This window comes from Lissotriton vulgaris, chromosome 2_1 (genome assembly GCF_964263255.1).
Source record: "Lissotriton vulgaris chromosome 2_1, aLisVul1.2, whole genome shotgun sequence".
Taxonomy (NCBI): domain Eukaryota; kingdom Metazoa; phylum Chordata; class Amphibia; order Caudata; family Salamandridae; genus Lissotriton; species Lissotriton vulgaris.
The window spans coordinates 420,485,113-420,512,240 of NC_141687.1; the positions used below are offsets into that span (position 1 = coordinate 420,485,113).

Genomic DNA, 27,128 nt, shown 5'->3' on the forward strand with positions numbered 1-27,128 from the left:
GGGATGCCATTCATACTGCACATGGACTCCAGGCCTACCACGCAGAAGGATAATCCAAGAACTTGCTCTCGGCAGCAATGATAGTTCCCCGGTGTGGGACACTATAGATTTCACTATAGGATCAGCAGATATATTTTCCAATGGAAACACCCCTTAGATTATGGATCACCTGCCAGAAGCTGCCATTCTCTCCATAGCCTGGTGAGGAGACAGTATTGTAAATGTCAAAATGTTAATTGATACTTGTATAGCGCACTACTCACCCCCAAGGGTCTCAAGGCGCTTGTACGAATACCGCTGTGGAACCCATCCTGGCTTTCCCTGTGAGGCGTCCACTCCTGGGCACCCCCAGGGTGAGGCCAGGCATCCTTAGCGTTGTGGGGGCCGTTGTGGAGATTAAGCAAGCTATTACCCAGAGTTGCAGAGTGGGACTCCATGATTGGAATAGGCACGAGGCGAGAATGACCAGGTCCGTGGAATTTTGAGCCCAAGACCCGTCGAGGCGGGGAATAGAACCCTGGTCCCGGGCTAGACCTCTGCATCAGGGTCTGCCGCTCTAACCATTGAGCCACACTTCTCCAAAGGGTGGAGGAAGGTGAACAGGTTTGGACCGGGCAAGAAAAGCCGGGAGAGAAGATCCCGTTAGAGAGACCAGACACTGACCTCGAAGGGACAATAGATTCCTGTCGGGGATTGTGGTGCAGAGATGAGATGAGAAGGCGGGACACTGGGGGAGTGTAGCGGGGCACTCTCAGAGAGTAGGCCAAACAATGACGAGACCGAGGCTAAATCCTGATAGCAGTGATGTATCCTGTTTTGCTCCCTATGTTGATGGATTCTAATTACACCCGTAAGGGGATTTGTGTGGGATGGTCGGTGCTTGCTTTAGAATGGTCGGTGTTTGCTTTAGGATGGTCGGTGTTTGCTTTAGGATGGTCGGTGTTTGCTTTAGCTGCTCTCATGTTGCTGAGGACCGTATCACTTAACAGGTTGGTGTTGTCTGCCAGGCTCAGAAAATAGGCACATTCTAGCTGTTTACAGCTGTTACCAACCTGACAGGAAATTAATTTTAGTTTTTTTTTTTATCGTATGACCTTTGAATAAAACGTTAAATTCAAACAGAGCACAATTGGTAAACTGGAGGCAACTGGAGGTCGTTACAATGTTTTTACACTTCAACATTTCCAACTGCTAGCGTCACGGTTTTCTGTAGAAGCAATACCCAAACCCCTGTTTTGTCCGGCAAATGCATCCGCGCACCTTCACACCTCCCCCCCTCACCCCCCTACCCCCACATCCCGAAATGAACAAGGTCTATGTGTATGGAACCAAGACATCCCGTTTCCACGTTCCTCTAATTGGCAGAATGTCGGTCGTTTTCAAGCAGTGATTCCGAAAAAAAAAACCTTCAAATTATTATTGTTGTTATCCTAGCCAATTATTCTCAAAAAGCCCAAAACTAAAGTCCCCGGCTGTTATGGTCTAATCGAGCAGCATTTTGTAATATTTTGTGAAGGAAAGTAGCGCCAGCCAGCCCTCTTTGAGAGTGCATGCAGTCTGGACTTAAAACCATTCTTAGAGGCTGCAAGGACCGTAGTTGTTTGAAGTCCATTTCACAGGAAAAGCCAGGTCCCCACTCCTCAAAAGGAATCAAAATCAACTGGCAGTTCGAAATACTTCTAAATGACATGACGCAACAGACAAAAACATGCACGCCCCCGCAGAGCTTCCTAAATATCTTTCAGATGTCTCTGAAGTGTCTTTCAGATGGCTCCCAAATGTCTTCCAGGTGACCTTCGCCCTGTCCCTTCCTTGAACGTGCCGCGCGCTCGAAGCGTGTATGGAAAGAGTCCTGCACCCACCTCTTGTTCTGCCGCTGCTCCTGCTCCGAGGACTGAGTGAACCGAAGTGTGCCGCAGCCCGGCAAAGCGTGTACACAGCACACACCGGGTACGCCCCCCTGACACCCCACGGACTCCGCGGCCTGCCTCACACAGCCGCAGACAGGATGAAACGCTGCATTTTAAATCACAGCTGCAGCTATCTGTTGCTTTACGGGTCAGTTTCCACTTCGCATGAAAAACATGTAGGAGTCGTTTTTGTGGCGACTTTTCAAGGGACAGGCTTTCTGTTTAAGCATAAAAAACCCGCCCTGAATAATTACACCTCTTCTGCCTCTAGAGTTTCTGGGTGTGCCTGCTTTTGAAAAGGTTTGTATATTTGTGTCGTGGCGTGAATAGAAAAGCCACCACTCTACCACAGACGTATCACATTCGGTGGGAAGCTGGTCCCCACGCGCTAGCCCCTCTGTTCTTTACTCTTATAATCTGTAGACGTCTTTGTGGTCCCCAGCTCGCCCCTAGCCTGCTTTGTTCTGCTTTCCTCTGTGGAACTATTGCCTACGTTTCCATTCTTTTTCGTGGAGGGCTGAAGGAACTGTTTAAATGTTCACTACAATTTTCTCGAAGGATATTTTTTAATGGTTCTATATTGACTTCAGCCTCTCTACTCTCATAACAGCATAGCATGTGTATTGATACACTGCACATTCACACTTGGTGCAGAGTAACAGATGTTTATTGTCCCCTCTAGTTCTGGAAGTGCTCTTCCTTTGGAAGATGCAATCCTTTCACTTCTCAGTCCCCTTTTGAAACCTGACTTTCCTAATCATTCTGCCCTATCCAATACTGCTCCAGACTATCCATGTTTAGAGGACTGATCTCCTACTAAGGGTTGTGGTTTAACTCCTTCGCTGCGGCGACTATTCCGCCGCAGCGCTAACGGTCACAGGCGGGCGCGCGGCTCACCTGCGCTGGTGACAGAACCGTTCCATCACGGCTCGCGGGTGAGCTGTGCTTGTGACGGAACGGTTCCGTCACGGCCCCGCCCGCTTAATGAAACCCGCTGCGCAGGCGGGAAATCAGCGCGGCGGCCAGGCCGTGACAGAACCGTTCCGTCATGAGCACAGCCCACCCGAGGGGCGTGACGGAACGGTTCCGTCAGTAGCGTCGAAGTAGTTAAGACATTCAGGGCCAGATGTAGGTAGCCAAATACCGGTCGGTAACGGCCCAAAATCGGTAAAATCGGTCGTTACCGACCGGTATTGAGAAAAAGAGATGTAGGTGTCAAAAATATACCGAATCGGTAAATATGAATCGGTAAAATACCGATTCTGTATTTTCCGAATACATATTTACCGAATCCTAATTTAATGATACCTTATTTACCGAGTCCTTATTCACCGAATCAGTAAATAAGAAATCGGAAAAAATGCCCATCGAGATGTAGGAAAGCCCAAAAATACAGAATTCAATGAAATTCGGCATTTAAGAGTCGGTATTTACCATGGACTGAAAGCAGGTGGTAACCATGTGCATGCTACTTCCTACTTCCACAACAAGATCGCGGACATACACGACAGCTTCAGCACCCAACCGACGAACGCCACGACCGAACCAACGCCCCCCACCACCCTCCGCGCCTGGACCCACATCAGCACCGAAGACACCGTCCGCATGATGAACTCCATCCACTCCGGATCGCCGACCGACCCCTGCCCTCACCACATCTTCAACAAAGCCGACGATGTCATCGCACCCCACCTACGGGACATCATCAACACCTCCTTCACCACCGCCACTTTCCCAGAGAGCTGGAAGCATGCCGAACTCAGCGCGCTACTCAAGAAACCAACAGCGGACCCCACCGAACTCAAGAATTACCGTCCCATCTCGCTGCTCCCCTTTCCGGCCAAAGTCATCGAGAAGACCGTCAACAAGCAGCTGGCCGCCTTCCTCGAGACGAATGGATCCCTAGACCCCTCGCAGTCGGGCTTCCGGGCCAACCACAGCACCGAGACCGCCCTCATCGCTGCCACCGATGACATTCGAGCCCTGATGGACAATGGAGAAACAGCGGCCCTCATCCTCCTTGACCTCTCCGCGGCCTTCGACACCGTCTGCCACCGCTCCCTAGTGCAGCGCCTCAGCAACGTCGGAATCCAGGAGAAGGCACTAGAATGGATCGTCTCCTTCCTCGACGGTAGGACACAGAGAGTCCGCCTACCACCGTACAAATCAGAGTCCACCGAACTCATCTGCGGCGTACCCCAAGGTTCCTCGCTGAGCCCGACCCTCTTCAACGTCTACATGAGCCCCCTCGCTGCCATCGCACGCCAACACAACCTTAACATCATCTCCTACGCCGACGACACCCAGCTGATCCTCTCCCTGACCAACGACCCCGCCGCCGCCAGAGCCAACCTTCACGAAGGTATGAAAGAGGTAGCCGAGTGGATGTCGACCAGCCGCCTAAAGCTGAACTCGGACAAGACGGAAGTCCTCATCCTGGGATCCTCGCCCTCCGCCTGGGACGACTCCTGGTGGCCCCCCGCCCTGGGCACCGCACCCAAACCGACAGACCACGCACGCAACCTGGGCTTCATCCTGGACTCCTCCCTCTCCATGACCAGGCAAGTCAACGCCATCTCCTCGTCGTGCTTCAACATCCTGCGCATGCTACGGAAGATCTTCCGGTGGATCCCCACCGAGACCAGGAAGACGGTCACCCAGGCCCTCGTCACCAGCCGACTGGACTACGGCAACGCCCTCTACGCCGGAACCACCGCCAAGCTCCAGAAGAGACTCCAGCGGATCCAGAACGCCTCAGCCAGACTCATCCTCGACGTCCCACGACACAGCCACATCTCCAAACACCTGAGAGACCTGCACTGGCTCCCGGTCAACAAGAGAATCACCTTCCGTCTCCTCACCCACGCTCACAAAGCCCTTCACAAACAAGGCCCGAGCTACCTCAACAACCGCATCAACTTCTACGCTCCCAAACGACACCTCCGATCAGCCAAGCACGCCCTCGCCGCCGTCCCCCGCATCCGAAGAGCGACGACAGGAGGAAGGTCCTTCTCCTACCTGGCCGCCAAGACATGGAACTCCCTCCCGACCAACCTGCGCCTGACCCAAGACCACCTCGCCTTCAGGAAGAAGCTCAAGACCTGGCTGTTCGAGCAGTAGCAGCACCCCCCCCCCCCCCCCAGCGCCTTGAGACCCTCCGGGTAAGTAGTGCGCTCTACAAATGCCTATGATTGATTGATTGATTGCTATAAAAAAGGGCCCAAAATGCAACAGTGTTGCAAAAATGGCAGCACTCTATGTGATTGCGAGGAGGTGAAGGCTACAGGCTGCAGGTCTGAGGGTATGGCAAAGGGAGGAGCAGGTGTACAGGCAGAGGATCACTCTGTTCCAATTGACTGAGCCTGAGATACTCCAGAGGTACAGGCTGCACCCCACAAACATCATGGACCTAATAAGGGACCTCCACCCATACCTGGATCACCCAACACCCAGGGCCCACGCCATCCCACCCCATGTCCAGGTGCTGTGTAGGTTACACCTGCTGGCCTCTGGGAGCTACCAGAGTGTGATAGCTGCAGTAGGAGGTGTATCCCAGAGCTGTCTGTCCCGTTTTTTCAGGAAGTTCCTGGATGCCATGACGCAGAGAATGGGACATTACATCCAATTCCCTGGCACACCTGCGGAACTTGCTAAAACAAAAACTGACTTTTATGGACTGGCACACTTCCCGCATGTGATAGGCTGCATTGATGGCACCCACATTCCACTATGCCCACCTGCAGCCACCGAACACATATACAGAAACCGTAAGTCTACGCACTCCATCAATGTGCAGGTGATATGCAATGCAGGGAACATCATCACCGACATAGTTGCCAAATTCCCTGGGAGCAAGCACGACTTCTACATTTTCCAGAACAGCGGAATATACACACAGCTAGTTGCTGGAGATTTTGGAGATGGATATCTGCTAAGTAAAAAAGTGTAACACACCCTGAAATGAATGTCAGCTGAATGTGCAATGTGAATGTAACTCATGTACCTCACATTCCCTCCCAGGTGATAGTGCATATGCCCTGCGTTCCTTTGTGCTCACACCGTACCTCAACCCAACCAACAGAGCAGAAAGGCGATACAATGTGGCACACAGGTCTACTCGCAACATAGTGGAGCGAACATTTGGACTCCTCAAGAGCAGGTTCCGCTGCCTCCACAAGAGTGGAGGTGCACGACAGTACACCCCATCCTGTGTTGCAAGATAATAGTGACCTGTGCCATTTTGCACAATCTTGCTACCAAGGAAGGCACAGAGGTGGAGTTGACACATCAGGAGAACATCGATGATGACCAAGAACATGCAGAGCCCCAGGCAAGAGGACCAGCAGCACTAGATGGTAGATTTAGACTGACTGAAATTACACGATGATATTTCTAGGTAATGTATGACACATAGACAGGTGTAGTTTATGACAAGTGTAGTTTAATCTTCACTACATCATCATTGTCACATCTGAAGAGGATCCATTAATCTAAGTCAATGTCTCTGGCTGCTCCTGCTCAGTTGCCGTCACTGTGTGCAGTTGAGTCAATCTGCCGCATAGGTCAGTGCTTGCGTCCACGCACTACATTGCGGGATTGTTGTGCCTGGCCTTCAGATTCCCTGCTGGTGCCTTACTCAGCATGGCTGCGCCTGCTGCTCCTGCGCACCTCCGGTACAGGTGTGCTGGAGCCATTCCTGCTGGTTGACCCCTCTGTCTCCTCCACACCCGTGTCACCAGCATTGCCTGTGTTGGTGTTGAGCATCTGCTCCATCGCAGAGGTCACTCTTCCCATGCCCCGTGTCAAGTCTGTGCAGCAGTGCACTATTGCATCCTGCATGGAAATAGAGCGTCTGCACAGTAGTGCTGTATTAGTTGCAAACCTATTCATAGCCTTTGTTTGTTGGCGCATATACTGTCGTTCCCTGCCACGCTGTAGATGAACCCTGTCCAACTTATCCAACAGTACTCCCATGTATGTGGAGATGTCTGTAATCCCCTTTGAAATTTGCTCCAGACTCGATGCAATGTGGCCAAGCCCTTGTCCATGTTGGACATTTTGTTGTTCATGCAGCGAACCTGCCTATGCATGGCTAACAGTGCTTTGGCCTGCTGGCGCTGTACCTTTACCATTGTGCCCTCCAGGCCACAGAAGACACTCTCCCCTTCCTGCCCCTCCCCACCCTCACGTGCCCTCCTGCCAAGAACACTGGTGTGCGCAGCGCCTGCTGCAATCGGTGGTCTTGGCCTGTCAGCCACAGGTGGACTCTTTTGGGGGACATCATCCTCATCCTCAGAAACAGAGGTTTGCAGGATCCTCTGAGGGGGCTCCGCATGCCTACTTGCCCCTCCCAGCATGGACACCCTGGACATTGCAATGGGTGTGTTTGACAGGTCAGGAGATCCAAACAACAGAGGGGAAAGTGGGACAGGTGTTGTGGGTCAGTCTGGAGATGAGGCCTCGTGGGTGGTGTCGTTGCCTCCTTCTACCGCGCTGTGACCGGATTTTCTCTTCTCTTTCTCCCCTCTCTTAGTTGCTGGTGCCCTCTCCTCCCTTGGTGGTGCTGAACTGCGTGACAACTCTCCTGTGGAATGAAATTGACATAGGGTCAATGTTGTTGTTCATCTGTGTGCAGTTCCTAATTAAATAGTCTAGACACCTTTGCACAGTGCACATTGTGTGTTTGGTGATGTGTGTGGCATGCCTTGCTGAGTCATGTGTTGTATACTTTGCATCTATGTATTCATGACTACGTCTACCATGATGCATTGCTGCCACCAAGTCTGAGCTGTTATGCAGTGTGATATTTGTACACAGTGGGGTACGGGGTCAGGTTGATGGGTGTGGATAAGGGTACATGCCTCTTACCTTGTTTCTTTGTAGCTTTTGCTGTGCTATCTAGGTCTCCTATCCCATGGATGCATTCTGGCTCCATGGTGGTTTCCACTAGCTCCTCAATTGGTGTCAGCTTTGGTGCTTTGCTCCTGCCACCTCCAGTCACAGCAGCATCCTTTGTCTGGGCAGCAATCATTTTTTGTCACGATGCGCAGGTCATACCACCTCTTTTTTATGTCCTCAATCTCCCGGTGGGTCACACCAATGGCATTCTCTTTGGCCTGTATTGAAATCCAAATGTTCCTCTTCACAGTCTATGCAACATGTAGAGACTGTCTCCCAAAAATTTGGCTGTAGTGGCTTACAATTTCATCTACAGCCACCTGTAGTTCCTCTGGGCTAAACTTGATCTTCCTTTTTCTCTCCCCACCATCCTTTTGGCCTTCATGTGTCTCCATTCTGTTGCACTGCTTGCCTGTGGATTCTCTGCTCCTCTCACCTCTGCTGAATTGTTTGTTCTGTTGGTTTGCACCTGCATGGGTGTGGCCACTCCCAGGTACTGGGGTGGGGTGCTTCAATCTGATTGGTTGGATTCACAGGGCCTTGGTTGTGGGGTGTGTAGGCTGTCCCTGATTGGTTGGCAGGCTCACATGGCGTTTTTCAAACTCCCGATTCGGTAATTACCGAATCGGTAAATTCCGATTCGGTAAATTCCGATTCGGTTAATCCCATTCATTCTTATGAGTCAGGAGGCCCATAGAGATGCTTGGGTTTCAACGACTCGGAATTTACCGACTCGGATTTTTCCCTTCACAATCCGGCTTCCGAGCCAAACACAGCACCGAAACCGCCCTCATCGCTGCAACAGACGACATCCGAACACTACTGGACAACGGAGAAACAGTCGCTCTCATCTTACTTGACCTCTCCGCAGCCTTCGACACAGTCTGTCATAGCACCCTCATACAACGCCTCAGCAACGTCGGAATACAAGAAAAAGCATTGGACTGGATCATCTCGTTCCTCACCGGAAGAACACAGAGAGTCCGCCTCCCCCCTTTCAAATCAGAGGCCACCGAAGTCATCTGCGTCGTACCACAAGGATCATCACTCAGTCCCACCCTCTTCAACGTATATATGACTCCCCTCGCATCCATCGCACGCTAACACAACCTCAACATCATCTCCTACGCAGACGACACTTAGCTGATCCTCTCCCTCACCAAAGATCCAAACACCGCCAAAACCAACTTACACGAAGGAATGAAAGAAGTAGCAGAGTGGATGAAGAACAGCCGTTTAAAACTCAACTCGGACAAAACAGAAGTCCTCATCCTAGGGCCATCCCCCTCTGCCTGGGACGACTCATGGTGGCCTCCGGCCCTCGGAACCGCACCCATACCTACGGACCATGCACGTAACTTGGGCTTCATCCTGCATTCCTCCCTCTTGATGACCAGACAAGTCAACGTCATCTCATCATCTTGCTTCAACATCCTACGAATGCTCAAAAAAATGTTCAGTTGGATCCCCACCGAAACAAGAAAGACGGTCACCCACGCACTGGTCACAAGCCGACTGGATTACGGAAACACCCTCTACGCCGGAACCACAGCCAAACTACAGAAAAAACTCCAACGCATCCAAAACGCCTCAGCCAGACTCATTTTGGACATCCCTCGGCAAGCTCACATTTCCGGCCACCTGAAAGACCTCCATTGGCTCCCTGTCAACAAGAGAATAACGTTCCGTCTCCTCACCCACGCACACAAAGCCCTCTACGACCTAGGACCCGAATGCCTCAACATGCGTCTATCCTTCTACACCCCTTCCCGACAACTACGATCATCCAATCAAGCCCTCGCCGCAATTCCGCGCATCCACAGATCCACCATGGGGGGAAGATCCTTCTCCTACTTAGCGGCCAAAACCTGGAATTCTCTCCCCACCCACCTCCGCCTTACACAGAACCACCTCTCCTTCAGAAAGCAACTAAAAACTTGGATATTCGATAAGTAAACACACCTCCCTCCCCCAAGCGCCTTGAGACCCTCTGGGTGAGTAGTGCACTATACAAATTTTGGAACTTGAACTTGAACTTGATTCGGTAATTACCGATTTGGGTTACCAAGTCATACCGATTCGGTAACTTTTAGCGATTTTTTACCTACATACCATTTACCGATTCAGGAATACTGATTCGGTATGAGTCGGTATTTATGAATTGGTAAATGGAAATTACCTACATCTGGCCCCTAGTGTTTGTTTACCCATCTCTGGCTGATGTTTACACTTCTGGAGGTGGGGGTCTGAAGACAATGTAGAACAAGCAATGGTAAACCCAGTAGGTTTGGCCATAGTAAGCTGGTGCAATGGTTAATAACATATTTCAGTAACCTAGAAAGATGACCTCCCACGCTTGGGCATGTGTTTACATGCACAGTCAGCCATCCTTTGCTGAGTGTTGCTATTACTATAATAGAAAACATTCAAAGATCACCTCCCATGTGTGGCAAAACATGTACAAGCATGAATTGTATTCTTATGCAAAGGCTGCCATCTTGGAATACAACTGGTTGCACTTATAGCAATTCAAAGATGACTGCTTATTAACCCTGGACGGAGTTTGCGGAGTTGCACTACACGGAACACTGTGAAGTGCAAAAAAATTTAGCAGCACTACGTGGAGCTCCACAAGCGGCGGAGTACGATACAAAAATGCTGTTCGCGGTGATTGCACAGTGCCGGATGCTTGTCTGCACTGTGCAATCATCGCGAATGGCACCATGCACAGCGCAAGCGGTCCCTGCTTTCCTTTTCTGCCGCTCGAGTAGATTTTTACTCGAGCAGCACCTTTCTCAATGCAAACGAGCTGTTTCTCAACGCGAGCGGTCGCAAGCATACACGACCACTCGCAATGAGAAACCAGACCCCTCCTTGTTAAGAAATCTTGCTGGGAGGTTGATTTTCCACGCTCGCGCTCGCCAACTTGATGTTGGTGCTCGCAAATGAGGAAAAATCTCGCCGGGAGGCTGATTTTCCTCGCTCGAGATCGCCAACTTGACTTTGACGAACACGAGGGAGGTAAAAACTCCGCTCTGCAGAGTGGACTTTTTTTAACAACGCAGGAGTGCGGAAAACTCCGCGAGCGGAAAGGAGTTGACCACCCAGGGTTACTGCATATGCATGTGCATCCATTTGCACAAGTGAGCACTCATTGGCAGCCACATTCGAATGGTTTTTTAACTGCTTTTTCTGTATGTATGTGTGTTCTTATATAGCGCTCGATTTACCCTAGGGCATCTCGGCGCTTGCATTGGGAACCCGTCCTGGCTTTTTCCCTGTGAGATAACCCGTACTGGGCATCCCCAAGGTGAAAGCCAGGCATCCCGCTGCGGGGGGGGCCATTGTGGAGATTAAGCAAGCTTAATGCCCAGAGCTGCATAGAGTGAACCTGTACTTAGAGTGGGCACCGAAGTGAGAATTATCGAGTCCGTGGACAATTGGGCTCAAGACCCTGCCGCGTCGGGAATTGAACCCTGGTCCCGGGTCTGACCTCTGCTTCAGGGTATGCCTCCTCTAACCAGTGAGCCACACTTCTCCATAATAAATGATGGTAAAATAATGTTTTAAGATGGCTACTGATTACTGTGGCTTTTTCCATGGTGTAAGTACACAGCAGGTATAGAAAAAGTGGTATCACTCCTCACACAGTAGGCTGACCCATTGCCCTATGTTGTATGCTGTGGTGGGCGGAAGCAATTTCTGATTGACAATTTACCATAGCAGTAAATGGAGCCTGCTGGACAAAAGTGTCTTATGTGTATGTTATTATATAGCATTATTTTTAAAAGCAATAGGCTACGCCCAATGACTCCAAATGAGTACTCCATGTCTTTAAACACAATACTCCAGAAAAGCCACAAAGACTGGATAGACTACTCCATGAGGACTCTAGACCTTAGCACAGTTCTGCAGATAAGACCTCAACTCCTAGACTCCAGATAAACCATCCAGAACTGGACACAATACTTCAAGATGAGACCTCCAAACCGAGACACAATACTACAAGTAAGGCCAACAGTACTGGATAGAATACACCATATGAGGTCTCTTGACTTTGGCACAACACTCCAGATAATCCCACAGACTGGGACACAATACTCCAGATGAAATCTACAAACCAGCGATGTAGCAAAGGGCCATGGGTCCAAATGCATGCAATCCAAATGGGCCTTCTTGGACCTTGCATGTGAATGAAAAACAGGCATATGATAATCCCAGTCAATGTTAGAACTGGGATTTCTGGTTGGCTAAGGCTTTCGCCAAAGCCAGGCAGAAACCACCACTCTAGTCAGGGCAAGGGAGTTACACGCCAAAGATAACCCCTGCTCAGCCCCTTGGTAGCTTGTCACGAGCAGTCAGGCTTATCCCGGAGGCAATGTATAAAGCATTTGCACACGCACACAGCAACAACATCCCAGGCACACTACAAAAGGAACTCCACACAAGGTTATATAAAAATAACTTTTGTATTCTCAAAACTCATCAGATAGTAATCACACAATATATATTGTGCCAACTGGCACGGGCAATATTAACAAGGGATTATTTACACAGGACAGGGCCACGTCAGGATCACCATATAGCATAAATTGGTGCAAGTAAAAATAGATCATAAACATCATAAACCTACAACTAGTAGCCACTGGTAATCACTGTACTCCACGTGAACCTGTAACATAAATTACATTATGCACAGTCACATCAGGCGCAAATTACATCCTGCGCCAACCTCGCCAGCATAAACACATTATGCAATCTTCTCACCAGTCTAAACACATTAGACCCTGCCTCCTAAGCAAAACTCACATTAGAGGCGTAAAGCACAGAGTGAAGTACAATCTCACTAACACAAACCTACATAGGTAAAACAACCTCATAAGTCTAAACCATATCTAGAGGTGTCAGATACAGGGTGCGCAAAACATACTATACACGATACCTTTCCTAGCACCACATTTAGAGCACATCAATCATATTAGGGCCTTGCACCCTATCCATATACCAGCCCCCCTGGCCAACTGGCCATCCAAGAAAGGGCTCAAATGCCCTGTGTCCAGAATGTCAGGGCGCGCTGCCAATGCAGCACCAGTCAGGGGTGCGCCATCTGCGCAAACCTAAACGTTGCAGCTGCCCACTTCTTGTTGGGCAGCTGAGAACAAGAACAGGGTCTAAACGCTGCAGCTGGCACTAAGTGCTGCGCAGCTGTGTAAGGCCTGGAACCTCTGTGCCACTTCTGTCCCCTGAAAAGAAATGCCTTAACGGTGCAGCTGCCCACTACTTGCTGGGCAGCTGGGAAATAAACTGTGGCATTGGCCCTTGGAACAAAACTGCGCCTGTCGTTGGAGCCACCTGGCTCTAAAGAAAAACAGGGGCCTTGGAGCACTCTGGCTCTGGAATCAACTTTGTCCCCAGGAGCTCACTGGCTCCAGAAAGAAAACATGCCCCCATGGTGGAGCCTCCGGGGGCTCTAAAAGCAAATCCTGGGGGAAAGCATTGGCCTACTGGCCCTCGGGACCCCCACTGGGGCCCTTTACACAGATGTGCCCATGGTGGAGCAGCCCGCTGCAAGACGGGGCCGTTTGAGATAACACACAGGCATGGTGCATCGGATGGCACCAGGCAACATGGAGCCACCACTCACTGGGGCTCTGCAGAGGAGGGGCGCATCATGGGGTCAGCCCTCTGTCAAGCGGGGCTGCCTTCGAGGGAGGCACCGGCGTGGTGCTTCAATTCTTCCCTCCCCCCAGCCAGCTTCACTTACTGGCTCGCTGGGACTCCTCTTTACTGCTGGACTCTGGTCCAGCACCATTGCTCCCACCGTGCAGGGGAAAAGGCAGGCTACTTCTCCTCTGAGGAGCCCGCGAGGCTCCCCCTGCACACTCCTTCACCTGGTCCCTCGCCGGAGACACAGGACTTGGCAGGGGAGCCCGCGAGGCTCCAGACAGCTCTCCTTTTGTGGCGCGGGGCTTCCCTGTCCCTCTTGGGAGCCCGCGATGCTATCGGCGGCCACTGCTGCGTCTTCACTTCACCCGGGCGCCCTCTTGGGACCCGGGATTCCACGCGCAGCGAGCGGGACGTCCTTCCAGCGTGCGGAATTCCCGCCCTGCTCCAGGCGTCCGGCCGCATGACTTCCGCAAAAATAAACAGCGGGGTGGGCACCCGCTCGGCTCTAATAAACGGGGTGGGCACCCGTAGTGATTCAAAATGAAGAATCGGCCACCATGCAGGGTGGGCACCTGCGATACCTGGACAAAATGGGGGAATCCCTACGCCGGGATTCCCTCGGTGGCAATCGCAGCCCAGCACTGCCAGGGGGAGACAGAAGTGCTTCCTAAGTAAACAACGCACTCTCCATCAGCTGGGCAAAGGGTACAAGCAAAACAAAGCGCTCCTCAGGCAATCAAAGCGCTGTGCTGTAAGGGAGAGCACTCCCGAGGCACTACAGCAACAGAAGGGCCCTGTAGGAAGAGGGAACACAGTGCTCCCAAGGAAACATCAACCCTTGGCAAAGGCAGAACAAGGGGAACAAGGTCCAGGTAGTCCATTAGGCATCCAGGGGCAGGGCAGGGCCCAGGGAGGCAAGCCTTCCCCTGGGCCCCAGCAGCAGCACGCCCCTGGTTGTTTCAAGTGTCAGAACAAGAACATTTTCATGGGGTCACAACCCTTCTTTTATACACCATTTTCTTTGTTTCCAAAGGTGCAGGCAAGGGGCAAACCAGATGCAACTGGTTCTTGAGCACTTTGTTTTGCTCAGCCCCTCTGCCTATTCACAGGATGGGTCAGGGACATCAGACACACCACAGGGGGTGGAGCCAGCATTGTAGAGGGAAGGCCCAGCCCTATTCAGGTCCTAGGTGCACTCCTCCCTCCCATCAACATGCATATCTCCCCATTCACCACCCGGCAGACCCATCCTGACTCCTGGAGCCAGGCACACCAGCCAGCTCCAGCCAAGCACAAGCCAGACAGTCAATTCACATTCACTGCACAGACATGCCAACTTCTAGAAGTGGCACTTCCACACTAGACACATTAAATCTGTGCACATCATCGCGCTGCATTTAATCTCACGAGTTCGCACATACCAAACTCGACCCTGCACTACCCACACATCAGGAACTACCATGGACACACATATCCCCATGCATTCCTATGGGAGGGCAGGCCACTCTCACCACACATACACAGAGAGCGCACGCACTTTACACTGGACCACAGTGAAAAAGTGAGCAGAGGCCTAAAATCACCAACACCAGGTTACAAAAACAGGCTAGGCAAATGCAAAAAGTTTCGAGGTGAACCTGCCTAAGGGGCCAAGTCCAACACCAGTTAGGTCAGACCAATGTAAGTATTTTTTTGAGCTCCTTCTGTAGCCGTTTGATACCTATGCACACTTCACTAGCAAGCCCACGACTATAGTAATGGGGCACCGATTCTTTCCTTCAAGATGCCCACCCATGCATCAGGAGTGGTCAGCCATCTTGCATTGGTGCCCTGGTGCCCTGAGCTTAGACGGGTAGCCAGGGCGTGAGTGTCGCATGTTGCTATCACCTTCTGGTAATCCTTTGTGCAGACATAATGTTGAGAAATATGGGCAAATTTATGCAAGATTGTTTGCTGTGTGAAATTGATTGACATTTTGCATTTCTATCTCCATTTTGGCTATTTAAGATGTGTTATTTTGTCACATAAGCCAGTGTTAGGAGCAAATTGACCTCTCTATGCTGGGTCCTGCCATGAAGCCATTACATTCACTCCCCTTCCTTTAGTAATCTGATGCCTGTACTTGCCTATGTAGACACCTCTTCCAAAGTGTTCAGTCTGTACATCCAATTAAAAGCGGAGATGTTAGGGAGCCTTTTAGTGATACCTTCCTTCTATTTTTTTAGTTCATAGAGCCAAGGCGCTTAGGTGGATGCACATTTAATAAATAACAATATTAATATAATAATAATAATAATAATTATAATCTGTTGACGCTTGGCCATGTATGGGCCAAGGAGGGCCTTGAGCCAGACCCCCAGCCCCATTCATCCTTCACCATTCTTTCAACCAAGCCCATGTCGCTGCTCCTCACTGCTGCACCAAATACATTCTTTCTGAAGAACACTCTCTTAGTTCTTTAATGTTACCCACATCAAAGGGGTTTGCTGTCATCATTCCTAGGCTGCATTACGGGTTTGTTTGTGAGGCCAAGGATTCTATGTTAGAATGTAGGAGGTCACTTGTCTGAGCAATGACAGTTACTAGTGGACGGTTGCCAGAGGAAGCTGGTCCTCCGGTGTGGTCTCTGTTGAATTGAATACATATATGCTCATAGTATGTAAGGCTTAAGCATACTTACTTAAAGTTTCTATGATATAGAACAACATCCTGTCAACATCAGATAAGCCCCGACCTTCCCGCAATTCAGAAGAGCCTGAAAATTCATCTTTTTATATAACACTAGCTGTACCCGGCCACTCGTTGCTGTGGCTCTGTCTGGTTAAATGGAAGAGAAAGAAAAGAGTAAGCGCATATTTCTAATATGTTTAATTTCACAGTGCTTGTGGGTATACAATATGTTTTTGTGACTACTGTCTGTATGCATCCCTTGTAGTTGTTGCGCAGCAAGTAAATCGATAGAGTCTGATCAAAAACACACGCGTATTGTACACGCGCGTATTCGAATCCAACGTTGTGTATACATAAACACGCGCTAATGTTGCAAAGTGAACCAACTCCTCCCCCCACCCTCCACCCACTTCCCGGTCTGCCATCCTGACACCAACTGACCATCCTAATATATGTGGACAATTGTCTCTATGCGTCCTTTCTTATTGTTGCAAAGTGAACCAACTCCTCCCCCCTCCCTCCACCCACTTACCGGTCTGCCATCCTGACACCAACTGTCCATCCTAATATATGTAGACTATTGTCTCTATGCGTCCCTTGTATTTGTTGCGCAGCAACCTAATCGATAGGGTCTGTTCGGCCTTTCGATTAAAAACACGCGCGTATTGGACACGGGCGTATTCGAATCCAACGTTGTGTATATATAAACACGCGCTTAATCAAATCCAATGTTGTGTCTGCATTTCAAAGCAATCGGTGAAGAACTTTTGGGGATTTAAGATTTTGAACAAACAAACATTGACATTTTTATGTGTCTGTTCAGACTTTCGATTAAAAACACGCGCATATTCAACACGCGCGTATTCGAATCCAACGTTGTGTATATAAAAACACGCGCGTATTTGAATCCAACTTTGTTTCAAAATTTCAAAGCAATCGGTGAAGAACTTTCGGAGATTTACGATTTTGAACAAGCAAACATTTACATTTTCTATATATATAAAAACAACGGTATGTCTGTCTGTTTGTCCTTTATGCATTACTATACCATTTATACGATCGGCATAAAACTTTGGGAAGTTGTTGAGTACACTCCCGCAAAGGGTTCTGGCAAAAAAAAAAAATAATAATACAAAAAAAAATGTGTTAAAAGTTGTTGAGTACACTCCCGCGAAGGTTTCTGGCAAAAAAAAAAAATTGCTAAATATCGGCCTCCCAGGGCCCTCATAATCTTTCCAATACTGAACGTTTACAGTTTCTGGTGCGACTCGCTTTTGCAATGACCATCAACAAAGCACAAGGACAATCGCTGCTAGTGTGTGGACTAGATTTGGAGAATCCGTGCTTCTCACATGGACAACTGTATGTGGCCAGCTCACGCATCGGAAAACCTTCTGATTTATTTGTGTACACACCAGACAGAAAAACAAAAAATACCGTATATCCACAAGCACTCGAATAAATAAACCGAATTAAAACAACACTTTAAAATGTTTACCATATTAAAATGAATAAGGTTCAATAAAAATGACACAATGTAAATTGAATGTTATCATAACAAGTTTCCGTAAATTTCCTTTCTTCTGAGATCGCAGCAACGCGCGACGGGTAAGCTAGTTATTTATATAGATAGATTAATTAATTAATTAATGCTGGAGGGCAGGGTATCCACAAAACGAATACTATTACTATGTGACACTGTTTAAAAAAAAAACATGTTTGTTAATATGACGAAACCTGCGGAGAAATACATTTGTTACCAAAGTTTTACATGACCGACCTCTTGACCACTCAATGATACTTGTCAATCTATTTTGATCTATCATAAGATTCTCAATAGAATATAAACTTCAATTTTTTACTTTCAACACTTTACCAACATTGGACCAATTTCGTTTTTTGACCCTAACTGCATTTTCACACACCATTATTAATAATCAATGGAGGATCAGTATATTTCATTGCCCCTTTCTTTTTATGAACAGGAACGTTGATTCGTATTTTATTACCTACTTTCAGTGATTATGGAAAAACTATTTTTCTAAGAGTAAAATATTTCTTTTGATTGCTTTGGACTTCTTGAAAAAGTTTTTTCACCAAGTTGTCAACATCTTTCAGTACATCGTGCTTTACCCACTTTGACCTGTTGGAAGATTTGGAAGAGGGATTGTACGACTCATCATTTCGCATGATGCGAATCCTAATAACTAACGCTGAAAGAAAGGGACTGAAAATTAGAGAGGAAATTGCAAAATTGGAGAAGGAAATCTCTGAAATGAACCTAAAAGATAATACACAGAAGTACTATGAAATCCTGAAGAAAGAGTTAATGAATTATCAGATTTATCTTAAAGATAAAAAACAGAAAAAGATCACAAGGGATGACATTGATTACGAGAGAGGTAGGGTTTTCACGTTTGCTAAAAAATATGATGACGTGAACCATTAACAAAAAACTATAAACAAAACTGTGAAAACACCATTAAATGTTTCAACTAGCAACAGCTCCCTGTCATCCATTGAGAGTGACCCAGTGGAAGGCACCAGTAGTATGGTGGCAACTCCCCAAATCTCCCTTTTTTTACAAGAGGTTCAACGTTACTGGTTGGGGAATCGACGAAAAAATCTAAACGTAGAACCAGGCTGGGAGGGCACAAACGGAAAAGCAGGAGTGCAAACACGCCTACAAAGCAAATTGACAATGTCCAAGAAATAGATAATGTAATAGAAAATGTGAGTTCCATTGAAAATGTTACATGTCCTGCTATCAATGAATTAAACATTGTAAATTTATCATCTAAAAGTTTGATCGAAAAAGAGACATGTATTTTGCAAAAGGGCTTAAACTATTGTATAAGTAAAAACTGTAATTATGTTGAATTACATGCCGATTTGTACAAATTTGTGAGAAAACTAAAATTTAAAAAATACTTTGCAGAACATCAGTCTGTTGGCACTAATGTTCCAAGAAACACGAATGATGCTCATGGTTTGACTATCGGTGATTTAGATGGTATCCATTTGTAAGCTACTCTACATGAGGATGATCTAGATATCAACATTAGACAGATGGCAGATTTGCTAGATGTTCATGAGGATACAACAGTTGATAGTGGCTTGAGAAACAGATCTACTTTTTTACCACCAGGAGTACAGGATATACATTTGGAGGAATTTTTGGAGAAGGTAACATCTCAGCTACACCAATTAGAGGATAACCACAGTAGATATTCTCATTGTGTACATCACTACAACCTCTCTAAAGATGATATGGCCCTCCTAAAAAACCTACAAGAAGATAGGGAGCTTGTTGTGCGTGAGGCAGATAAGGGAAGAAATGTTGTGTTGATGGATCTCAAAGATTATCTGGGAGAAATAGATAGACAACTGAGTGACACAACCTGCTACGAACGCCTAAAGGAATGTCCCATCCCTAAAATTGAAAGCTCCATCAATGCCAGACTAAAAGATTGGCACGAAACAGGCCTGATCTCGGATAGAGAATGCAAATATTTACAAGCTAAGGACAGTAGACACCCTTGTATCTATATACTACACAAGTTACACAAGGGAGGGGTTTTCCCCCCGGGTAGACCTATAATTTCAGGGAATGGATGCCCTACAGAGCATCTTTCCGAGTATATAGATAGTTTTCCACAACCGTTAGTGCGTAATTTACCAGCCTATTTAAAAGATAGCAGGGCTGTTTTAAGTAAACTTGATGATTTTGAAAGGAATAGTGATGAACTAATGTTCGTAACCATGGACGTGGAAAGCCTATACACCTTTATTTATACGGACTGTGGTCTGAAGGCTTTGAGGCACTTTCTGTACAAAAGAAGTGCTTCTCATTTAGACCATTCAATGATGCTGCTTGACATGGCACACATGGTTTTAACTATGAATGTATTCTTGCACAATGGCACATGGTTCCTCCAAAAACGTGGAACGGCCATGGGATCCAGGTTTGCTCCGTCTTATGCGAACCTATTTATGGGTCTGTATGAGGCAGAGCATGCCTGGGGACCTGGGACCATGCAACGGATGAATAACATCATTTTCTATGCAAGGTACATAGATTATATTTTGCTGATTTGGAATGGAGGTGTAGAGGAATTGGTTGCTTTCCAATGTCATCTGAATAATAGCAAGTTTAATGTCAAACTAACTATGTCATACTCAAGGGAGAGCATTGATTTCTTAGATCTAAAATTATTTCACATGAATAAAAAGATACATAGTACTATGTTTAGAAAGCCCACTTCATGTAACAGTATATTACATGCTGAAAGTGCTCATCCAGCAAGTACCATCAAAGCTATCCCCTATGGGGAAATGGTTCGGGCGAGGCGCAATTGCAGCCTTGGCGAATCATTTAGGGACAATGTGAATCAAATAAAGAGCAACTTCACTAAAAGAGGCTATTCCAAAGAGAATATCACAAGAGCAGAGCAGAAAATACAAAAAGTGGATAGACAAAGTACTCTTATTCGGAAACCTAAGGACACATTTACATCACAGACCGAAAGTGTGTCCTTTATAACTCAATACAATGTGTATAACATCCTTCATCGTAATTGGCACCTATTACAATCAGCCAAACCGCCTGTGGGGACTATTGCTGCAAAACCAAAGATAGTGTATAAAAAAGGCAAAACTATTAAAAACATGCTTTGCCCAAGTTACGTTCAGGATTTGAAAAAAAGGCACAACAACATGGTTACCTGAGAAACCTAATGGTTTCTACACATGTGGGACCTGTAATGTATGTCAGTTTGGCCTACATAGAAAAACAAAATTCAAAAACAATACTGAGAAAGAGTTTTTTATAAACTCATTTATAAACTGTAACACCACCCATATTGTATACATCATTATCTGTGCCTGTAATAAAAGTTATATAGGCAGCAGCATTCGAAGTCTGAAAACTAGCATACAGGAGCATGTGAGGCCATAAAAAATAGGGATGAAAGATATCCTGTGTCTGTACACATTCATTAAAATCACCCAGAGGAATAAAAAATATGGTTCTATGGTATAGAACAGGTGAAACTGTTAGCGAGAGGTGGAGACAGAACCAAGGCGCTTAGACAGACTGAAGCTGGGTGGATTTGTCGTCTTCGTAGTATCTCAAATGGTCTTAACATCAATAAAGAACTGTATCATTTTTTGTAATAACCTCTTAAGTGCTGCGTCGGGGCGTTGGCCGACGGCAGCACTACCTCCCCAGTGCTGCGCACGCCCATTGGACGTCCATTCAGCACTAGTTCCAATGGACAGCGAGGCACTGGGGAGGGATATTTGCACTGCATCTAAGGTGATAATATCTTCAAAGTGAAAATAAAGAAAAAAATGCAATTTCCCTGTATATCAATGTAAAGGATAGATTTCTGTAAGTTTATGAAAAAGGCTAAATATGCCCGCTAGGCTTAGTGGACAATATAACAATCATTTACAAACAAAATTGGTCTACATTTGATTAGTTAATTTATTGATATATAAAGAGGCTGCCAACTCTAACTGTCTGGCTTTGTTGACCTTTTAGTAACATCACAAAGAAGAGCATTGTCCCATGAGTGCAAGTGGTTTTGCACTATTGCACTTGATAAATTGGCCTAGACTGGAAAATCATTTATCTCCTGGACATACCAGTTCTGTTCGCCAGGCCTGGTGGGCATTCAATTGAAAATTGCACTGCAATATATGGTGTAAATGTATATTTGCACCATATATCAGTATATGATATATGGTGATATATTGATAAAAAACTGATCAATATAATTGACATTGAACACAAAGTTTTGGCAATGTAATAATGTATATCTGAAATAGGATCTGACATATTGTCACTTGGTCTAACAAAATTGTTGAAATGCACTACATCGATGTGATTCTCTTTGGGATACTCATGTAAACTTGCACGTTTAAAAATGGCCTCTGGGAACGTGATGATCGTATAAGGATTTGTCCACGAACATTAGGGATTCAAAAGCGAGTAATTTTAAATATAGCATCTAGCATGTTATACACATATAATAGTCCTGTAATTGTATATTAACGATATAGATTTGAATTAACAACCATTCATACTATTGGGCTAGGGCAGATCTATACATCTGAAATACTCCCGCTACACCTAAAACATACATATTTATCTCCCCGTTCTAAAATGGCGCCGAAAACTGGAGGACCTGGTAGGATTATTTGGACATGGAAAATTGAGACTTGTAAATGACTCATAATACAAACTGGTTTTATCGTCTTGATTACACTTTTATATTATTAAAATCATAATGAGATTTGCTGAACAAAACACTGTTCAATTAAATACAAATAATGTTTAATATGATTTCTTTAAAAATAGATAGCGTTCTCATTTCTAATTAATTATATACATATGGAGTCCTTAAGTACGTAATTTTCAGTATGATATTTATCTAGAATATAACTTATATCTCGTAGTCTGATATTACTTAGGCAGCCTTTGTAAAGAATTGGTCCACTCCAAGATGTCGGCAGCGGTCAACTGTCCTTCCGCGTCCTCTGCACAAATTAGACACAGCTGTCTACTATTTGCGGGCTATTTAAACTTGCAATTCTCCGTCAGCATTTTTATCTACGAACTCGAAGCTCACACCGGGGTTGTGCTGATACTCTGCTTGTATACTAGTAAGTAATGAATGAGGGGGGTGGTTTACTTGTTAATAGCCCGGGTTGCCACATCTCCGTTTTCTCGATAATGTTTACGGCGTTGGATAAATAAGGGTTGGGGGACCTTCATGACCTGGGAAATTGACTTGTCAATCTGTTTTTGTTTTACCGCTTAAGACTGTCACCAGGCACTCTATTGGTGCGTAGTATACGGTATACCGCTCATCGCTGAAGTTCGTATGTGGCCATTTGCTGTCTGTACGTTAAGCAGGGGATTTTAACTAATTCACGCTGGGCCCCTGTGTTTCTTTCTGGGTGTAATTGAGCTACTAAAATAGCAGCCTCCGAAAAGCGGAATTGCCTCGCAAGTACTATGGAGGCTGTTTGATCATTGGCTAATATGGTCCCTGATACCTAGCTTGGACAGTGGGGGAATATCATGGCTTGGTTTTTGATAACCCTATGCCTAAGGACACCTGTATTTGTTCACACAATATAATTACCATATGTGATCTATGCTTTATTAAGCATGTGATCTAATATATTTATTTATTTTTGATTTTTCAATCAAGGCGAATACAGACGCAACAGTGATTGGATGCGAATATATGCATCTTTCAAAATTATCTTTCAAAATTATCCTTCCTGACCGCCAATAAAGACGAATATTTAATTTAAAGGATTGGCCTGTTCTATTAAAAATAAGGTATGTAGTTTATATGTGTTACATTGATTAACAGCACATCTATAGATGAGGAAATTGACACATAAATTCGATATATTTCCCTCTTGCAATAGGCGATTATTGTGACATATACTTGAAGTTTGAAATAACATAATTTTGGAAGACACTCGACAGAATCTCGTATCTTTCGATAAGATAAAGCACTGCACTTAATAATTCCTTATCAGGTGCAGATTGAGTCATAATATAGGAATGAAATGATCCTCTCCATCTTCGGTTCTAATGCCCCTGTAGAAATACAAATGGTCTTATGTATAAATGACATTGTTTTGCTCAAAAGGATTATCAATCTGATATGTTAACTGGCTGTACTAAGCATCATGTTATTCTTAGATCTCTTTCCCTCTTTTGATTCTTACAAGACACTTATTGATATCCTCTTGGAAGAAGACATAAATAGATGATAGACTGTAAATTTTGTCAGTAGGTGAATCATGTTTAATAATCTAGGTGTAAATGTAGTAAATTAGGTATTTGTAAATATTATGTATCATAAACTGTTTTTATATTGTATATAGTTTTGTATAATATATGTATTTTTGTGTACTCGTTTTTTGTAGCCCTGTAGAAGTCCTCTGGACGAAACGCGTTGGCTACGCCCTGTATGAAGATCTTGAATAAAAGAAAAAAAGAAAACTTTAAGTCCTACTGAATTGATTTCTTAAATCATCAATTTCGATTATTATTGTTACTGTTTATTTCGGGGGAGTGCTGAACCATTGTGTTTCATTGGGAGTCTAGGGGTATGTGACTTCAGGTTCTTGGCACCCAGAATTCTCTGAAAATAAATAGACCATAAAAAGTTGGATAAAGTGCAGTCATCTTTTGCCCTATACCCCTGTTGCTTTAGTGTTGTTAACCACTTTGATACCCACCCTGGGCAGAATTTGGAGGATGGTTTCCTACCTCTCAACAATTCAAAAGGTGAAACCCTTGTGGATAAATGAGAGGTTGTGCGATAGCACTATAACATAAAGAATTCTGCATTTTACACAATACATTTACTGGCAATGGCCCGTTGAATACAAATTACACAACGCCAGGTTCATGCATTCAACTAAATCATTTGTTTGTGAATGATATAGGGAGCGTCTAAGATGTTTGATGCCTCCTTGCTGCAGAAATCCTTCAAACTCTTCACTGACAAATTGTACCCAATAGTCGCATACCAGAAATGAGGGGAACCCCTCCTGTTAAAACACATCCTTCAAGAAGTCAATGATATTTTTTGACATGGGATCCCCAATGAAACAAAACCAAGGCCATTTTGCGGAGTAGTTTATTAAAACAAGCGCAAATCTAGAAGCAGATGGTAAAGTATTGAAAGGAACAATAACAACATTAGAACCAACATCATTGTCCCACAAGCCAATATTTTTTTATTTTGTTTTATTTGATCAAAAAGCTCTTTTTTTTAAATAATTTTGTATATAAATTCATTTGTATAAAGTATTGATAGGACCCACAAGATCAATCCCTACTTTGTCCCATGGTTTGGAGGGCAATGCAATAGGTTGCAAAGGTGGATTTCTAGTTTTGAAACCTTTCTCGCAACTATTACACAACACACAATCACCTCATCAATATGTTGGTTCATACTGGGCCACCAAAATGTTTCACGCACCCTATGTTTAGTAGGAGTTCTGCCTAAATGGCCCTCATGTGCACCACACATAATTCTCTGTTTCAAGATGCCTGGGATACAAACTTTTCACCTCGCATTAGACACTTTCACAAATGTTTGAAATTGATAAGGTACATTTTTCTCTTTAGATCACCCTTTCCTTACACGACTTGTACCAAAGACACATCTTTGTACAATTCTTCCCGCCAATCAATTTCACAAATTTCAATAATAGCAATTGATTAGGTTCAATTGATAAGGAACATTTTTCTCTTTAGGTCACCCTTTCCTTACATGACTTGAGAGAGACACATTTTTGTACAGTTCTTCCCTCCATTCAATTTGACTAACAGCACACATATTTTCTACGTTAATAACTGCTAAAAAAACATTTTTCCTGCTTGTCTTCCTGAATGTTTACTACATCCTCTTCTTAAACTGGAAATTTAGATGAATAATTTGTTTCCAGGGAGATATAAAACTTCAAAGTCCTATTGTAACAACTTAGTGGACAGCTTAGAAATACATGAAGTGTGGTCTTAAATCCTGTCTCCTGACAATATTTAAACTAGAGGGCCATGATCAGTAAGCAAGGTAAACCGGTTACCTCATACGTATGGGAGACTTTTTCTAATGGCCCACCAGCAAGCTAAGAACACTTTTTCAATAGCTGAAAATGTTATCTCAGGGAGGCGTGGCTTGCAGTAAGGAAGATGGCTGCTCACTGAACAAGCTCAGTGACGCCCAGGGCTAATCCCCTGTCATCCAACTTAATAGCCTGTTGTGGTGTCCTGACCCAGAGGAAAGTGCTGTAGAGCCTCTAGTGACAGCGTGGAGGGGCACAAGAGCCCAATAAGGATCCTGTGGTGCCGGCCTGAGGCTGCCTGGGCAGCTCAGCAAAGATGGCGGCTGCGGCCCTGCCGATCCGGGGGCTCGTCGCTTGGTGAGCGGCCCAGCCCCTTGCGCCTAGTCTTAAACTGTGGGTACCCAGGAGAGGTTGTTTTGGATGCGGATTGCTTCCCAGCAGGTTGGCAGACCCGAGACGCCGTGGTCGTAAACTGCTCAGCCTAGCCTGGCAGACCAAGTGGATCCCGGGCGGGTCCTGTAGCATTGATTAACGTGAGCCGATAGGGAGGAACTCACCACTGAGAGAAATTCAGAGGATCCTGCCTCATACGGTGGCTGTAGCAGCAGCCTACAGGCCATGGGGGAGGATCAACAGTGCTCGGAGAGGGCAGTGAGCGGGCGGCGGACCTGAGCCTGTGCCATGCGTGCACAGCGGAAGGTGACTCCGGTGCGGTGCGTGAAGTGACCCTGGTGAGGGAAACTATTGTCCACCTGCCAGAAGTGACGGATTGAGAGACGGAATATCTGGGTTCAGTGCCTGAGTGATTGAAGAAGGCCGGTGGGGCATGACGTGTACTGCTGCATCGCTTCCCCCTGGGGGGTTGGGGAAGGCCTCAAACTCCGGTGGCTGCAGGGACTAGATTACTGAGGGGGGTACCTGGGGCCACCCCTGAAGAACCTCCAGGCAAGTGGGATTGGAACTTAGGAAAACTGTGCAGATTGACTCTATGCCTAATGAATAAAGAGAGAACCTGATAAATCTTGTAGGAAAGATAGCGGAGAGAGGTTCTAAGCTCACCTGAGCCTGGAACTGAGAACAGTGCAGCTGAGGAGGTAGCCCTGGAACTGACAAATAGTCTGGACAAATACTCAAGGAGAATGTCCGCGTTCGGAGCGCTAACCCAGGGGGAGGGGGAGCAGTGTGGCCTCTGGAGGGCATCCGCAGGAAGAAGGGGAACTCTCCCTGCGCACTCTACTGGTTGCTCTAAAGTAGCAGTGGTGCTCCATCACCACTAGAGAACACAAAACAGACACTGTAACTGTGGATGACAATCAGCTCCGGGCTGACTTCCACAAAATCTCCGACAAGGTGGCTGTGGAGGAGACACATATACAT

General features: G+C 46.1%; 1 protein-coding gene across 3 annotated transcripts in view; it reads right to left on the reverse strand.

Moving 5' to 3' along the window:
* CMKLR2 (chemerin chemokine-like receptor 2) overlaps nucleotides 1–27,128 on the reverse strand; it is a 127,818-nt gene that overhangs the window by 57,655 nt on the left and 43,035 nt on the right. Inside the window, exon 1 of one of the 3 annotated variants that reach the window (XM_086955313.1) lies at nucleotides 1,863–2,017. The exons of the other annotated variants lie outside the window; for them this stretch is intronic. The gene's annotated coding sequence lies outside the window, so the exon portion shown is untranslated. Of the gene's footprint in view, nucleotides 1–1,862; nucleotides 2,018–27,128 lie in introns of those variants that run through there. 3 annotated transcript variants of the gene reach the window in all.